Source organism: Vigna radiata, chromosome 7 (genome assembly GCF_000741045.1).
Source record: "Vigna radiata var. radiata cultivar VC1973A chromosome 7, Vradiata_ver6, whole genome shotgun sequence".
Classification (NCBI taxonomy): Eukaryota; Viridiplantae; Streptophyta; class Magnoliopsida; order Fabales; family Fabaceae; genus Vigna; species Vigna radiata.
This window is the reverse complement of record NC_028357.1, coordinates 12,484,632-12,503,505: the sequence shown is the minus strand read 5'-3', so window position 1 is coordinate 12,503,505 and position 18,874 is coordinate 12,484,632.

Here is an 18,874-nt window from a genome sequence, read left to right as displayed (position 1 = left end):
AATGACTTTGTAAACTTGGCGAAATAAGGAATATCAGGAAAATGATATCCTTACCTTGTTGGGAGAAAAAAGTCAGCAATGACTTCGACGGGAGGTATAAGGATGGTCGTTCGGGAAAAGTCAGGAAAATGATTTCCTTGTCTTGTCGCGAGAAAGAAGTCAGTAATGACTTCGACGGGAGGAATAAGGATTGGCCGTTCGAGAAAAGTCAGGAAAATGACTTTGTAAACTTGGCGAAATAAGGAATATCAGGAAAATGATATCCTTACCTTGTTGGGAGAAAGAAGTCAGCAATGACTTCGATGGGAGGTATAAGGATGGTCGTTCGGGAAACGTCAGGAAAATGACTGGCGAAATAAGGAATATCAGGAAAATGATATCCTTACCTTGTTGGGAGAAAGAAGTCAGTAATGACTTCGACGGGAGGTATAAGGATGATCGATCGGGAAAAAGTTAGGAAAATGATGTTTGATCGAAAGCGAGGAAATTGGAAAAGTAATTTCCTGATCGGTCTTCGGAATAGGAGAACAATGTTGTTAAAGTCCATGGTGGAAAACGATGTTGTTAAAAATAACGCGGGTCAGAAAAATGACTTCTCCATCGGTCGTTGATGTACGGTTGGTAAGCGTTGCGAGTATAAATGCAAATACATTAGTTATTAAGTGCGAAATGAAATGCAAATGCGTTGATCGGTAAGCATAATATAAAATATAAAGGCGATTAAATGTTCATATAAAAGCACGCGAAGAGTGGGGCACATAACAAGTCCTGTTCAAAATAGGGGCAAGGGGGAACGTGAGAATAAAGGGATGCAAGTACAGTTCGTGATAGTAAACAAGAGATTAGTTCTCAGTAGTGTCGGGAGCTGGCGGGGCATTGTTCGGGGCTGCCTGGTCAAGGGCGGAGGTGGCCTCGGTAGAGAGCTGGGGAGAGATGTCGACAAGCTGGTCGTCCACCAGGATCTTCATAATGTCAAACCCCTCGTGTTGAAGGGGACACTTAAAGAAGTAATGGCATTGGGCGATACCTTGCTCGAACCCGTGCTGGCGTTCCTCACACAGCTCATCCTCTAAGGTTGCGAAGTCAGCCAATGATTTATCCCGATCGGTTATGGTGGTGGCCTTCTCCGAAGTTAGCCGTTTGATTTGATTGGAAGACTGCTGAAGACTAAGGCTTAGAGAGTCCACTGACTGTTGGAGGCGTTTCACTTCATATTGGGACTCGAGGAGAGAGGTAGCGGCTTTAGCCCGGTCGTCCTCCGCCTTTTTGTTAGCTTTCTCAAGGCGTTCGGTGATCAAAGCGATGTCCTCTTGGGCCTTTTCCAATTTCGTATTGGAAATCTCAAGTTCAGATACCAGAAGAGGCTTGGTGGTTCCGGCGGCGTAGTTCAAGTAGATGTCGGCTCGGGAAAGCAGCTCATAAGCCATGTCGGAAGCTTCCGAAGGAGTTAGCTTTTTGAAGGGCTCTCGTTCTTCTGGAGTCAGGTTGAATTCGAGGCGATCGGATACGTGGATGTTAGGGTAAAGAGGACCGGTTATCAGGGGGCCAGAGTTCCTTTTTCTTTTTGTTGGAGAATGGGTCTTTTCTTGAGCTGAGTGTTTTCTTCCTTTGGTCTTCGGTGCAGAGGAGATGACGATCGGCTTGGAATCGTCATTTTTGGAGGCATTCAATGGTGGAGGTGGGGCAGAGCTCGAAGGGGCTGCGGGGGAAGAGGAGGGGACAGTGACGTGCCCGCTGCGCTGATTCTTGCGGGCCAGAGCACGAGCAAAGGCTTGATGTTTTTCCATGCCGCCGAAGAAATCTGCAAGGATGACACAAATTTAGCAAGTTAATAATGACCAATCGGTTCAAGAAGATTACAAGAAAACTTACCGAATACCCTAGCTCGTAGAGTGTCAGACCCAATGAGTTCTATGAGTTTGCGAGAGGAGGTCTTGCGGGGGAGCTGATCGATTTGACGGATTACTTCTAACTTGTCATCGATCATTTCGGATTTTTTCCAGGAGATAACCTGGTTGGGGTGTTCGGTCCAATATAGGGGAAATTTGGGTGTGCCATTGGAGAAGTATTTGGGCCGGCCGGGTTCGCGTATAGCGATTTTTATGAAGTTAGTCTTGAAGTCTTTAAAAGAAGAGTTGAACGAGGTAAAGAGTTGATGATCCTTCATGGGGACTAAAGAAATCCAACTTTTGTTGGGATGGGGTGGGGCCTTGAAGAAGAAGAGGAAAGAAGCGGGGGTGGGTGTCAGCAACAAACCAGTGCAAAGGACCGAGAAGGCTTGCATGAATGCCCACCCGTTCGGGTGAAGTTGGGCAGGGCAGATGTTTAATTCGCGGAGCACACCACATTAGAAGTCCGAGAAGGGGAGTCTTACTCCTAGGTCACGGAAGAGGGTGAGGTAAGCGTAAAAGAAATCCAGAGCATATCCTTCCCGACCGTGGCATACTCGTTCATTGGACCGGCATACCACCAAAGATATGTCGGTGGAATCTCGTCGGAGGTTAGACATTAGATCCACGAATTCTAGCAAACGTATGATGGAGGAAGTGGAAATGAAGTAGGAAGGGTAACTTCGGGCTTCGTGGGGAGCCCAGTCGTAACCTGGAATGGCGGGTGGTGGGGCGAGGCCGGTCCATTCAAGGGAATTGTCCACGTTAAACTCAACCTCGTCGTCAGGAGCTTCCTCCCGAACGGTTTGGTTAGAAGGTGGCGATGAGGAGGAAGGGGAGGAGGTTGAAGCAACCGCATCGTCAGCGTACCCCCGACCTTCATCTTCAAACCCATCAGAAGACCACGTCGACGAAGACATTACCTGAGCAGTTGTTGGAACGGGAAGGGTATGGTTTGGGAGCGGGAAATGGAGCACAGAGAGGAAGGAGTGTGAGAATGGGGAGAGGGTCCCTCCACCTTTTATAGCCGAAAAAGAAGGATAGAAAAAGAATCTAAGCCGAAGATTGATGATGGATCTAACGGAGGGGAAGAGGTGACTCTTCGGCGAACCGATGTGATTGATGGGCAAAAGGATCTTGGCCATTGGTGAGGGAATGATCGAATGGATGAGGTGATGAGACGTTTCGTTGCCAGAATTTCTTTCAAAGGGTTCAACCCCTTCGCTGTTACCAACGCTTGGGGCTTGGGGGGCTGGTGTAGTGGAGGAGGTACGGTTGGACCGGTCGGTTGGGGTNAGGGGAGAGGGTGTAAGTGTAGATCGGTCGGTTGATATAAGCATAGAAATGCATTCATGAGTATTGATTGGAAAGTAACGGAAGATGCGGCGGTTTNAGGNAATTAATGGGCNGTTATGAANATANAATCTATAAATAGGGNGTCANGGGTCAGGTAAAGTAAGTTTTTCTGATTTTAATCATTCGTTTTGGCCAGTTCTCTATCTGACTTGAGCGTCGGAGTGTTCTCTTTGCAGGACCCCCCAGTCAACAGTCGAGGTCGCAAACCGACGAGGCAGGTTGGACGATCGGGAGTAAGAGCAAGGACTTGGCCGGACGATTTCGTGTCCCAAATAGAAAAACAATTATCATTATTATTATTATTTTATTAGTGAGGTGTTTATAGCCTCATTTTTATCTATTTATTATTAACATCCTATTAAGTGAGGTGTTTATAACTTCATTTTTATTTATTTATTGTTATTATTTTTATTTAATTAGTGTGGTTTCTATAATCTCATTCTTATATCTATTGTTATTATTTTACTAGTGAAGTATTTATAACTTTTTTAATTTATTTATTGTTATCATTTTGATTTATCTAGGTGTCCATAACCTTTTTTTTACTTATTTATATTTATATTTATTTTATTTAAGTGAGGTATTTTTGAATTCCTTCTTACTTATTTATTTCTATTATTGAAATTAATTTTATTTAGTGAGGTGTTAATAATATTATTTTATCTCACATTTATATGTGAAGTACTCGAATACAAAATGAACATTTTTCATCATTAAAATGAATTAAGATGAGATCTAGCATATTGACCGAAAAAGTGAGGAACTTTTGAAATCGATGTGAGGCTATTAAGCATATTCTTTACAATTGCTTTTTATAGAGATATGACGCAACTACATCGCATACTAGGTTCATGATGATAATAATTTTAACTCAAAGAAAAGAAAAATTAATTTTAGCTTTAAGAATCAAACGAACATAACTTAGAAGTCTTAAGTTTTTTATGTGAAAGGGGTAACTACTTTGAAATTGAAGTATCTTGTGTGACCGAGAGATACCTGGAATTAATGTATTGATATATGTTGGATGAATTGTATGAAAATTGTTTTTAATTTCTATGGAGAAATGACCATATTATAAAGTATAGTGTATACATTGGTATAGGATGTTTCAGCGTGAAGTGATCATGACTCTACTAAATTCTCATACTCACAAAGTGAATGAGGTTTAGGCAATGAGTGTCAAAAAAGGTTTGTACTCTGTGGGATAAATAAAAAATAGTATGGTGAGTTAAACTATAATAGGGAACTAACCTTGTCAGGATGCCTTTTAGTGATAAGGATGGTGCTTTTGAGGTTAGGGGAAATATTGTTGTTGATGTTGAATCTATTGCAATAAAAATTTACAGCAGGTGCAAGACTTTACAAGAACATCAACACCATATGTATATGTCTCTAACTATGGTCTTATAGGTTTATTTGTGTCTAATGTTAAAGGATGAGTTGAATGATTAATATTTGATCGCAACTTGATTGATATGGTATAAATTTTTTAAATTAAGTTGATGATAATAAAGTTATATGTATTACGATACAATGTCAATTTCTTACCATTGCATTTTATTGTTGCGGATTCCACCTACGATGATCATATATGAATGTTTTATATATACGGAAGTAGACATTTCGCAAGTAGTAATGAGGATCAACAACGAGCTTATGATAATGTAAATAGGAATGGATATAGGTATACATTTATGTTGGGAAACAGGTAGGCTTCGTTTTAACACCAAGAGCGGGGTGAATTGGTGGGTTTTCAAAATCAGAGTCTTTTCGCAATCTTTAATACAAAGTACAAAACTTTACAAACTTTCTTGAATCGCAAGTAATAGAAAATTAAGTGCAGCGGAAAATCAAAATTGATTACATGAATTGTAAACTCGACTGAATGTAAAAAAGTAGCGATAGAAAATTCAAACGTAGGTTTTTATACTAGTTCGGCCTCAACGCCTACATCTAGTATCCTTCCAATACCACGGAGCAAATGCACTATAATGGTCAAGGTTTTTACAACTAGGCTCTTATAGAGACCTCCACATCAAAAATATAAGACACCTCTCTAACCCTCTAAGCAAAATATAGGCAAACCACACAACAAGATTTGCAACAAGATGTCCCCTCTCCTGCAATCTGCAACCCACTTTGAACAATCCTCAAAGTGTACCAGACTCCACGAGTCCAACCCCTATAGTCACAACAGGTTCAACAACAATCACCACAGAATTCAAACACCAATCTTGATCAACCCAAACACCTCAATTGTGAAGATTGTGATCAAGTAATGAGTGCGATAAAATTCTCCTTCAGAATCTCTTCAAAGAAAGATCACAATCGTCTTCTTGATGAGTTCTTAGAGCTCTAATTCTCAAAGAAACAATCTGAAATAGAATATGAAAATGTTTGATTTCCAAAAGTTCTTTGAAATAATTCAAGTCTCGTCTATAAATCTGACGCTCCTATAGTCAATTATGCTACTAATGCAGTCGACTGTCCTATAACAATTATAACCGTTAAGTCAAAATAGTAGCAGTCCAGTCAAAAAATTTAATTCCTCATTCAATACAGTTGACCAACATTCAATGCTCAACTAAATTTTAAAAATATAGTCGTTAATGTTCAAGAGCATAACAGAATTCTAAATCAATCAACTAATACAATCGAATGTGTGGCGCACACAGTCGACTTTGACACAAAAGTTCACTTTGAAATTCTTTTCAATGCAAAATCTCACATAGCACTGTCACGAGCTTAATTCAACTTCCCCCATAATGAAGTCGACTTACAGCTTGAAGTTATCCCACACAATGTAAGTTCATAAAAGTGCATGTGGTTTTCTTCTTTCAAAACATGTGTAATGCAACTAGATATGATGTGACATATACAAGCTCAGTAAATGTGCATTCACATATCAAGATAAACACAAAAACATGTTCAACAAGATATCAATCAATAAGTAATAGAACATGTAACACATCAACAATACATGTGTTATTAAAAATTTGTTGTTATCGTAAAAAACCAGAGTGATATAGATATTGTGTTGTCAACAATCTCAACAATCTCCCCCTTTTTTTATGTTGCACAACCATGATTAATAAACAACCATGTTTGTATAATACCAAACCAAATTCAGAGTAAACACAAGATATAACAATCAAATTTCAGTTCAAATACTCTGAATGCACACAATCAGTCAGCAGTATATCAATCAGATAGAAATTCACAATACTTCTCCCCCTTTGTGCATTAACAAAAAAGGTTTGAAAACTAAGATGCTGATAAAGAAAACTGAGATGCATCAAAAGAAATATAAGTAGTTTAAAAACATGCAATGATGCTCCCCCTATCATATATATTCACATGAAAAAGATAACTCCCCCGAAGTATAACATGTGAAGAAATACGTGTAAGTGTGTAATGCTCCCCCTGTCATTATGCATATTTTTCTCAAGCAAGTATAGATGCACAATGTAGTATAGTAACAACCAGAGCATACAATCAGTATAAAACAGAATTGTATCATGTATATAGTTTCAAGCAAATTCATCATGCATAGATACAATCATCAAGAATCTTACAATATAATCTCATATATGAATCACATGATCAGCATCAGAGATATATTGCAGATAAGCAGAACAAGATAATCAATCAACACAATAACCAAATTCCAATGAAGGAATTTATAATTCTATTGAGATCAAGTCGATTGAATTATTATCCCAATCGATTTCATTGCTTCTCAGTGAGTTATGATTCCAGCAGTGATTTCCAAGCAATGTTTTCCTGCAAAACCTTTCAAAGATCTCTTACAGATCAAGCAATTTAGTTATGCAAGAAAGATAATCCAATAAGAATTAAATATGCAGAATAATGAGAAAGTTTAAACATGCATAGTCAACTTCAATCAGTACAAAGTCGATTCAATCATTCAATCAAAGCAGATATAATCAATCAGATTAAAGCAATTGAATTAGAATCAAACGCTAATTTCCATTACTTGTTCACAGATATTACAATGAGAATAGCAGAACAAGACCAATACAAATGAAACTAAACAGAACAAGACTAGGCAAGAAACATAAAGCACAAAAAGGAAGTGTATTTTTCATTCCTCTCCTTTTCCAACTGAACTCATGGATTCATCCTCATATGTGTCTCTCTCCTTCGGTTGTTGCAAAATGATGTCAACCTTAGTTTCAAGCTGATCGAGTTTGTCAACAATTAATTGGAATGGGTGAGACAAGTAAGTTTCACAGATGTCATAGGAAGCTAAATCAGTTTTGCGTTCACGAGTTGTGGAGTAGCTTTCAAAGTGGTGCAACTGGTCTTCTTCATCTATAAAGCACCATCCCTTCTCTGTCCAGACAAGTCCCAATGATACAAGGTTATGGAGATTTATGACATTTGGATAAGTGTAGAATTGTTTTTATCCATGAGTATTCACTCCTTGATGAACAAGTATATTACTAATGAAAATACCATAAGGCAAATATCAAGCATTAACGTAGGCAACTTTAGCTATGTGACACTTTAGTACTTCCACCCAGTTGATGGGTATGTTGCTCTTGATAGCATGCAGAAGTCACATGTCCTTTGTAGTCATCTCATCTTGCATCATTCTTCCCGATAGAATTACCCGTGCCAGTATGTGTGCGAGAATCATCTCTTCAATTCTGAGATCTTTATGAACTAAAATGTTCTACCTCGCTTTACTGACAGGAATTCTGATCCAACCTCTCTAAAGATCCTTTTTATTTAGCCAATGATTTATTTGAGTATCTGGCATATGCAAGGAAATTCCTTCAGCCTTTAGCCTAGTTGTCTGTTGCCAAACATCATTGTTGATGATGATATCAACACCATTAACCCTTGAGCAGATGTTACCATTGACAATCCTCAGGTGATGGTAGAATACTCTAACAAGATCAGGATATCATTCCCCACTCATTTGTACTAGAGTTGACAGATTTTGACTCTCAATCTATTCAGGAAATTTAAAGCTTTCCTTTCCAAATAACCTCAAGTCCAGATACCTTGGTGAAACAACCACTTTAGGATATTCCTCAGTAAATCTCACTCTAGAGTCTTCATCACTAATTCAGCCTTTTGTGTTGGCTTCTCTAGTGATTGCCATGAATTTTCCTTTTCCTTTCCTTGAGAGATGAGTCGAAGAGGCCATTCTCAGATACACTCAAGATGCCCAGAATTCAGTCAAGGGTCATTGGAAATACACAAGTAATGTGTGTGTGTGTGTGTGCTAGTGTTAGGAATAAAGTACAACAATCACAGTACAGACAGGAATGGCGCAAACCAAAAGAAATTTCCAATAAAAGTTCCTTTTAAATCTTCAACTTCAATGATTCAAAACAGAAAATAAAAGTCGATTTGAATAAAATGAGAGTTGACTCTAGATTTGAACAGAGCTTCCAAAAACAGAGTTGTACACCATATAACATATAGTCGAATAGACTCTTTTTATAGTCTACTAAAGGTCGTGAAAACAGTTTTTCAAGACTAATTAATCATTCAAACACACAAACAATCATACATACAATCAAACATTAACAACCAATCAATTTATGCATGATGCAATAAAGGGATACATATTACCCGTTGTAGACACTCAAGAAGATTGATATATCAATTTATGAGTTCTTATTACAGCTTAAGTTTTGGTTGCAGGTACCCATTTGAACTTGGGTCCTTGATTGTCAGTTCTTATCAGTTGTTCCTTTAGTCTCCATACATACAAAACTTTAGGAACACCAACAGTTCTATAATAACAATTTCTAACAGTGTATCCAACACAATTGCAATGAAAGCAAGCATTTCTAGCCAGTTTTCTTAGATCAATAAACTTCTTTGCATTGGTTCTGTTATATTGAGCTTTATAATCTATTCCTTGTCTGTGTATTGCTCTGCCAGAGGATTTTAATACAACATTCAAATTGTCTCTACCTTGAGTAAATTTGGCTAGCGTACTAGTCAAGCAATCAATTTGCTCAACATGTGTAGGACATTTATCACAAGGTTTCTTTACTGTAACAGTTTCAATCTTAATCTCTTTAGCAGATAACAAAGCATCATTTAATTCTTTTTCTAGTTTCTCATTTTCAGCCACAAGGTTATTTATTCTATGCTCATAATCTCTCCTCTTAGAGTTCAGTCGACTAACCTTGTATTATAGTAGCATTGCTTCAACATGTACTTCCCTGAATGCATCCAGCAGTAGATCATACTTCACTTCTATTGGTTCATTCTCAAACTTTGCATCGCTGTCATAGTCATCCTGTGTTGCTTCAATCATATAGCATATGTTAGACTCCTCTTCTAGATCATGATCTTCATCACTTGAAGAGTCTGAGTCACTATTCTCCCAAGCAATGTAGGCTCATTTTCGTTTTCTTCCTTTATCTTGAGGAAACCTTCTATTTGCTTTCTGCTTTGGCTTCAATTCTGGACATTCTGGCTTGATATGTCTTTCCTTTCCACATTTGTAGCATTGGACAGCGTTTGATTTGAAGTTTTTCTTTGATTTATTGTGACCTTCATGGTTAGTAAGTTGACTATCATTTTTCATAAATCGACTGAACTTCCTTACCATCATGGTCATCATTTCTTTGTCGTCCATCTCTGCCTCTGAGTCATTTTGACCTTGAGTTTTTCCTCCTTGTAGCTTTCAAAGCAATGGACTTCTTTTCTTCAATCTCTTCCTCATCCTTTAATCTACCAAGTTCAAATTTGTGTTCTCTTAACTTGCCAAGCAAGGTAGCCATGTTCATGCTTGTAAGGTCTTTGGATTCTGAGATTGTAGTGACTTTTGGTTGTCAATTTCAGTTCAGACTTTTCAAAATCTTGATGTTGATCTCCTCTTTATCAAGCACTTTGCTGAGAGCCATAAGGTGATTAACAATGTGTGTGAATCTTTTCTCAACTTCGTAGATAGTCTCTCCAGCCTTCATCCAGAAAAGTTCATACTCTTGAATTAGAGAATTCTTCCTTGCTCTCTTTACTTCATTAGTGCCTTCATGTGTGACTTCCAAGACATCCTACATTTCCTTTGCAGATTTGCATTGAGATATCCTGAAAAATTCACCAAAAGTTAGTGTAGAGGCAATAATGTTTCTAGCTTTAACATCATATTGTGCTTTTCTATTCTCTTCAGTTAACCATTTAGTAAAAGGTTTTATAAAAGTTTTTCCATCGACAGATTTAGTAGGCTTATAAGGGTCATTTAAAGTCGTACCTTAAATTCCTCTATCAACAGATTTAAGAAAGATTTGCATTCTAATTTTCCAAAAAGGATAATTTTCACCAGCAAACATAGGTGGTCCGTTTGTTGAAGCACCTTCACCAAAAGTTTGAAAACTGGAAGCCATCCCTAGGTCTATAGTCGATTCAAAGGAAAACATAGTCGACTAGTTTTTCAAATATCTTATGAAAACCAGCTCTGGTGCCAATTGTTAGGAAACAGATAGGCTTCAATTTAACACCAAGAGGGGGTTGAATTGGTGGGTTTTCAAAACTAGAGTCTTTTTGCAATCTTTAATACAAAGTACAAAACTTTACAAACTTTCTTGAATCGCAAGTAATAAAAAATTAAGTGCAGCGGAAAATCGAAGCTAATTACATGAATTGTAAAGTCGACTGAACGTAAAAGAGTAGGGATAGAGAATTCAAATGCAGGTTTTTATACTGGTTCGGCCTCAATGCCTACATCCAGTGTCCTTCCAATACCAGGAACCAAATGCACTATAATGGTCAAGGTTTTTACAACAAGGCTCTAATAGAGACCTCCACGTCAAAAATATAAGACATCTTTCTAACCCTCTAACCAAAATATAGGCAAACCACAAAGAAAGACTTGCAGCAAGATGTCCCCTCTCTTGCAATTTGCAACCCACTTTGAACAATCCTCAAAGTGTACCAGACTCCAAGAGTGCAACCCACTTTGAACAATCACCACGTAATGCAAACACCAATCTTGATCAACCCAGACACACCTCAATTGTGCAGGTTCTGATCAAGCAATGAGCGCGATACAATTCTCCTTTAGAAACTCTTCAAAGAAAGACCACAATTGTCTTCTTGATGAGTTCTTGGAGACCTAAATCTCAAACAAACAATCTGAAACAAAATATGAAAATGTTAGATTTCCAAAAGTTCTTTGAAACAATTCAGGTCTCGTCTATTTGTAGATTTCTATAAATCTGACGCTCATGTTGTCGATTATGCTACTAATGTAGTTGATTGTCCTATAATAGTTATAACAGTTAAGTCAAAATAGTAGTAGTCCATCAAACAAATTAATTCCTCATTCAATACAGTTGACTAACATTCAATGCTCAACTAACATTTAAAAATATAGTCGTTAATGTTCAGGAGTATAACAGAATTCCAAATCAAGCAACTAATACAGTTGAATGTGTGGCGCACACAGTCGACTTCAACACAAAAGTTCACTTTGAAATTATTTTCAATGCAAAATCTCACATAGTATTGTTTCTGAAAATCTGTGCATAGTCATAGCTTAATTCGACTTCCCCCATAATGAAGTCGACTTACAAGTTGCAGTTATGCCACACAATGTAAGTTAATAAAAGTGCATGTGGTTTTCTTCTTTCAAAACATGTGTAATGCAACCAGATATGATGTAACATATACAAGCTCAGTAAATGTGCATTCACATATCAAGATGAACACAAAAACATGTTCAACAAGATATCAATCAATAAGCAATAGAACATGTAACACATCAACAATACATGTGTTATTAAAAATGTGTTGTCATCATAAAAAACCAGATTGATATAGATATTGTGTTGTCAACACTCAACAATTATATACTCATGTATTCGGTAGTATCTCTTCATTAATAAGAAATATTTATATTTAAAATAATATTTGAAAATTTTTTAGGATTGTGAATACGTAGTATATATTTACACTTTTGTACTAAATATTATTATTTATTGATGACCTAATTTGGGTCGTTAGAGTCAAAGGCGCCACTTAAGAGAGGTTTGGAGACCAAGTTAGAGTTCTCTCCTTTTTAAGAAATCTTCTTTAGACTTAGTTTCTAGAGGAGCTTAGGTTGTCTTTTTGTATGAACACCCTTGAGTAGGGATAAAGAAAATACTCGTACCTACGGATATTCATAGATAAAATCTGCTTCAGATAGTTGATACCTACGGATACTTATTACTCGTGGATATTTTAATATCTGCTTATAAACAAATTAGGTGCAGGTATTATATTATTTGTACCTGCGAGTATCCACTATCCAAAAAAAATAAAAATAAAAACTTAATTTATATTTTATTAAGTTAAATAAAAATTTAATTTATATAATACATTTTAATTTTCGAAAATATATTTATCAACTGAATTAACAAATTTCTTACAATTATTATAAGTAATATGTAATATATATTCGTAGTAATTATTATCATTTTCCCTTTTTATTAATAAATTATTGAAAAATTTTACTATCAATAATAATTCGTATTAAAAATTATTTATTATAAAAAATTGTTAGTAGCGCATGTGTTTGCACTACTTCATATATATAACTAGGGTTCTCCTTTTTCGTGTACTTTTTCAATTTTATTCTTTTAAGTAAGTGTTATTTTAAATTTATTTATTTTTTATTAAATGATTATTTTATCCTTTTATCCTTTTAAATTACAATTTATTATGTCTAGCATTCTCTCATATGTATCATTAATTTGAGAGAATGATTGAGTCTCTTGAGGATTTGTTACCAACGTTTATTTTAGAGGTGTGTGAAGTATAATTAAATAAGAATTTTTTTTAGGAGACAAAATTAGTAAGAATTGAGGAGCATCAGAAGAAGGGCAATTAGTGACGATAAAGAAATTTATACTAGACTACTGAACACTAGATTAACTAGCAAATATGTAAAGTTTTGAGTATGTTATGATGTAATGGAACACTTCGTCAAACCAATCTAGTTGGATGTTATGAGAGAGAATGAAAGGATTATGTTCTTATCATTTATCTGATAAGTCAATTTTTGATAGATATATGATTTTTTATTTTGACCATTAGAATATTTCATTAGAGATTTATATTCGATAGACAACATGTTTATATGATATATGATATATCTTTAAGTTATTAGTTGATCTTTTCCTCTTTTTGGTGTTTTTGTGTTTTTGCAATAATTATTTTAATGTAAATAGATAAAGAAGTAGGAATCGATCTACCGAAGAAGATGATAATGTAACTATGTAGTTTTAGGAGCGTAATTCTTTTGTATAGGATCTTTTATAATTTTTCTATTAATAAAGCAATTTTATTTTTATAATTTTATTTAAAAATATTTTTTATTTATATTCATAAATAATTATATATACAAAATAATATAAACAAGATTTAAATCTAACTTCTAAAATAATTTAAAATAAAAAAGTTACAAACACTTTAAATATTCGCCGACTAGTCAAGTTGTCACTTTTTTTATTAAACAGGTTGAGTACGATAATATATATATATATATATATATATATATATATATATATATATATATATATATATATATATATTTGAAAATATTTGAATATTTATCTTGAATTCTTATATTTAATCGTTCGAATGTTAAATGAAAATGATACTTCACAATTAAATGAAACTATACTTTCCTTAAATTAAGAAATTATGTCTTTTTCCATTAAGAGTTAATAAGCGAATATGTAGCCATTGAAGAAGCTTGTCCACATCTCAAATGATTAATCTCCACAAGTAAAAAAATCAATTAAATTGCTTGAGATAACACACATCAGAAAATATGAAGATATTAAAGTCACTTTCTGTTTTACGTGGTCGTTTTTTATTTTGTTTGGGAGGAAGTAGAGGAACAAGGTTGCGTGAAGATTGACGTTGTAATTGTCTGAGGTGGTTGGAATGGTTATACCCACAGTCATGCCAATCTTTCTAAATTTGTAGGCAGACAACTCATGCGTAGTATATCATTGTCTATTCCTAAGACAACCAGTGAGTCACTTTCCCTTTCTTTTTATTCTTCATCACGTGCATTCCTATATCACTTCAAAATTTCAAAATTTACCTACATCCACAATATAATTCATCACATGTGAACTAAAAACTAATAGATATATTAAAAGTTTTTATAGTATCATCATTTAATATAATGATAAGATTAACATTTTACTAGGTAACGAGTTTTCAAATTCTAAACTCGATGAGAAAATTCTGGTAATAAAACTAGAAGGATACAAAAATCTATTACTTTGTTGAAAAACACAAAATATTTGTCTACCGTTACTTTGATAGAAGTTGCAAACACATGAGCAACTATGATTAGTGAGAAAAGATAATCCAGTTGAAGATATTTCACATCTTACTAAAGAAAGTGCTTTCAAAGTAGGAGAAAGTAAAATGATTACAACAACACATGCTTTTTGGTCTTGTCCACATTGTTAGAAAAATAATCACAAACACAACAAGTGCTAGTGGAGGCCTAAAGCAAAATGTCATAAATATTGTCAATTGAAATATGTAGAAAAGATATGTGAATTCCAACATCCTCAAAAAGATATCAAGATTGTAGAGGACAAATTGAAAGATTAACTACTTATTTTAATATCATGTGTTAGACCCAACAAATCTATAGAAAGATGAATTATTGATAAGTGTCCAATTGACTTAATTTGATACATGATTTTGGCACTCAGATCGAATAAAATGAACTATCTTTGAGTAAATCAACCCTTTTTAACTTATAATGAAGAATGTTATATGGGAATTGGTTTAGAAAGAAATTAATATGTTTTTTTATTAAAATGTAACACTTTTGCAATAATACAAGAATTGTACAACTAAGCTCTAGAATTGAGGCTGAAGCACTAAAAGGTTGTTTAGAACAAGTCAAATTGGTTTGCACAACTCAAGTGAAAAAACATGATGTTGAAGCCAAGGAAGAAACCCTGTGATGTAGGAAACCTCAAAAAGTGGATCCAAAGAGTCGAAGTTTCACCAAGAAAGGTTGCAGCCAAGAGGAAACTCTCCCAGGAAGGAAACCAAAAGGCTAGTGTTGAAGAGTTGAACATGGAGTTGAAGCCACGATTGTATTTTCTATAAAAACATAAAGTTTCTCTATTTTAGGAGCTTCTTCTTGAGGTTTTATTCTTAGGATTTCTCTCCAAACTTATTGTAATATCTTAATAGAGCACGAGATGGGGAAAACTATTTCATATGCTTTCAAGGAATATTATCAACATGAGTAGTTAAACTCTCTTACACTGTAATATATTCTCATTATTTGTATTACTACTATTTTATATATAATATTATTGTTATTCATTGTTAATGATTTTTCAATGTTTTTATGATTGGATGAATTGATCACTCATCCATTTAACTAATCTGGGTTGAATTAGAAAAATAATCTGGAATTTAAGGTCCAACCAAGTCATATATTGTGTTTAGATGCTAAGAATAGATTTAATAATGCTTTAGTTGATTTAAAAGTCATACACTTAATCAGATCTTAAGGGACACTATGTTTCAGATCCTTAAGGTCTAAACTCAAGGAATTTGTTTACATCTACCTTAGAACTTTCATTAATAATGAATGATAATTATGTTATTTGATAAAATAGTAAAAGTGTAGTTAACAAAGATAGATGAAACCCAATCTCAATATGAATTTGTCTGTTGATTACTTTCAATCTTTTATTGATTATTTAAGTCACTCATAACATTCACTAGTACAACGAAGGGAAACAACCGTGGTTGTTTTTGAATATATGTCGCGGTTTTAGAATCGCGGCATATACGGGCGAGATAAAAAGTCTGGGACTTTAGGCCGCGGTTCCAACCACAGTAATAACATGCGAATATGACTGCAGTTCTTTCTTGAACCACGGTAATAACATGGGGATATGACAACAGTTCTTTCTTGAACTGCAGTAAAACCCCATTTTCTTTAAATTTTCGTCTAACCTTTGCGCACGGTAAAAACCTGGCGATATGACAGCGATTCTTTCTTGAACCGCGACCAAAACCCACTTTATTTTAAATTTCTATCTAACCTTCGGTCGCGGTTTTAACCGCGGTAAAAACCTGGGGATATGACAGCGGTTCTTTCTTGAACCACAACAAAAACCCCTTTTTTTAAAATTTTCGTCTAACCTTTGGCCGCGTTCCATCTGCGGTAAAAACCTGCTAGAAGCGCGACCAAAACCCTTTTTTTTTTAAATTTTCATCTAACTTTTGGCCTCGGTTGTAGCTGAACCGAAGCCATAGGTAGGCTTTCAATCTCGGTTTTGGCCACAACCGCGGCCTATTCTCCTGAATTTTTTTTTTAATAGTAGGACTGTTTTTTGATATCCACTATCACAAAAACAGACCTGCATATCAAACAATCACATAATGTACACAGATTCAACATATTCAACACAACAATCAATATTTACATCACATAATGTACAAAGTCTAATAACTATAAATCAACATGTTCTAATATATTTTAAATCTAATAACTATGAACTATTATATAATCTAACTAAATGTTTTGCAATAGATTTCCTCAACAATGAAAGCGGTTTCTCAGGAATTGGTGTAGGAGTCTTGAATCTCTACACAAGATAATTGATATTAATTAGTGTATATGAATTCCAAATGTTGAAGAAAATCAAAATTCATTAAATTTAAATATTATTGTTTCCCTGCCTCTTATTATATGGGCACGAATAATGTGGGTCATCCAATACATAGTATCCACACTCATATGACCCATTATGTCTGTTACACTACCATATATCATCACAGTTGTAAATAGCTAGTGAAAATCATTGAAACAAAACAACTATAAGAAAGTATGGTTTTAGCATATGTCAAACCTTGAGAGCAATCCATGCAAGCTTTCTACTGTTAGCAATTGTTCTCCCAACCAACATCATACTTGCTGAAATAGAACTATTATAAAAAAAATGTTTTAGCATTCATTTATATAACAAAGAAAGTCCAAACATTGAGGTTTTTACCAATCAACTGCTTTTCTAAGATGTGTGGGAGGAGACTTGTGCAATGAGTAGAACCACAAAGCATAGCTCTCATGTACAAAAATAACAAGTAGCTGCCAATGGCACCTAAAATTCATAATAACTTAATTATTATATATTAAATCAGATATGAAACTTTATTATGTTAACAAAGTTCACTTACCCAGATATATAAGGAATAAAATGTATTTTCTTGTCGCTTGCAAATATTCTTGTGAGATATGTTGTGATCTCATCAAAATCATTTGCTTCGTGAATGATTTGGGGATCAATGAACCCATAGTCATCATTGTACCCCAAGTTGTTACTGACCACAAACATATACCTGAAATCAAAAATTAACTTTGATATAAGTATACTTGATATATAAATCAATTTTATATAAATAATTTCTCATAGACTTATATCATTCATAGCTGAACTAATGTAATATTCAACTCTTTTGTTCTCGACGCAAGCTCTTTGACATCTTGGCTATGCAGGTATATTGGGACCTCAAAGCTTCTCCCAAATACATTAGCATCATCTTCAACATCCAAAGGCTTATTTTCAATGATGTCAGCAAGTAGCTGCAATGAACCAAGAGGATCGTCCTCAGATAGAGGAATCTTCTCCTAGGCATGCGTCTATTGTTACATGGAAAAATAAGATAAGTTTTGACATCAATAACATGTTAACTTTAAGATTGAGAAGTGTAGAGTAGAATTCCATACCGGAAGGTTAGAAACGGAACCAACCAATTGTTAAGGTCAAGCAATAAAAGACTGGAATGCCTATGGCACAGTGAAAATCTCATCTCTGAATAGAGGAACTGAGACATCCAGTATGATAATGTCGTCTATTGAGACCTTCACCTCATCCTCTGATAGCTTCACACCATGAGCAACAGTTGCTGCCTAAAACATTGTTCCACGAGCTACCAGCATCGTCCCGGTACCATCTAAGTTTTATTGTCTAATCAAATTAATCTATAACTTTACATTAAAATCAAATTGTATTTTATTTTCAATAATGCCAACAAAATAATTTTAAAATTTTAGAAAAACTATATGAAGTATTATAATAATACGATATTATTTTAAAATTTATCTACTTCAGAATTTTAATTATTTATATTATTACCCTAATTATATTATTAATTTGAAAATGAAAACGCTGTCGTTTGATACTACTTAGAGTCAACCTTCCAACATCAACACTATTTAATTAACATGTATGGTTTTAGAGTTTGTTACACATTCAACAAAATATGATACTATTAATTATAATGTCAACCTTTTACTATTGATTTTTAAGTGAGGCTTAATATTCATATTCTTGTAGTATTAATATTTTAGAAACAGTGAATATTATATTTATTTTATTGATTAAATAAATAACATTTGTCTTGATGTATAAATATACAAGTATTAATATAGATTATTATATATGTTAATTGAATAAAACTTTGCAAGAGTTTAATTTATCATATTCTAACTAAATTGATGATTGGAATAGGAATGATATAAGATAAACAAATTCTAAATTGATGATATGAATTAAGGAACGTACTGAAGATTTGTGAAGACACAATGGCAAGAA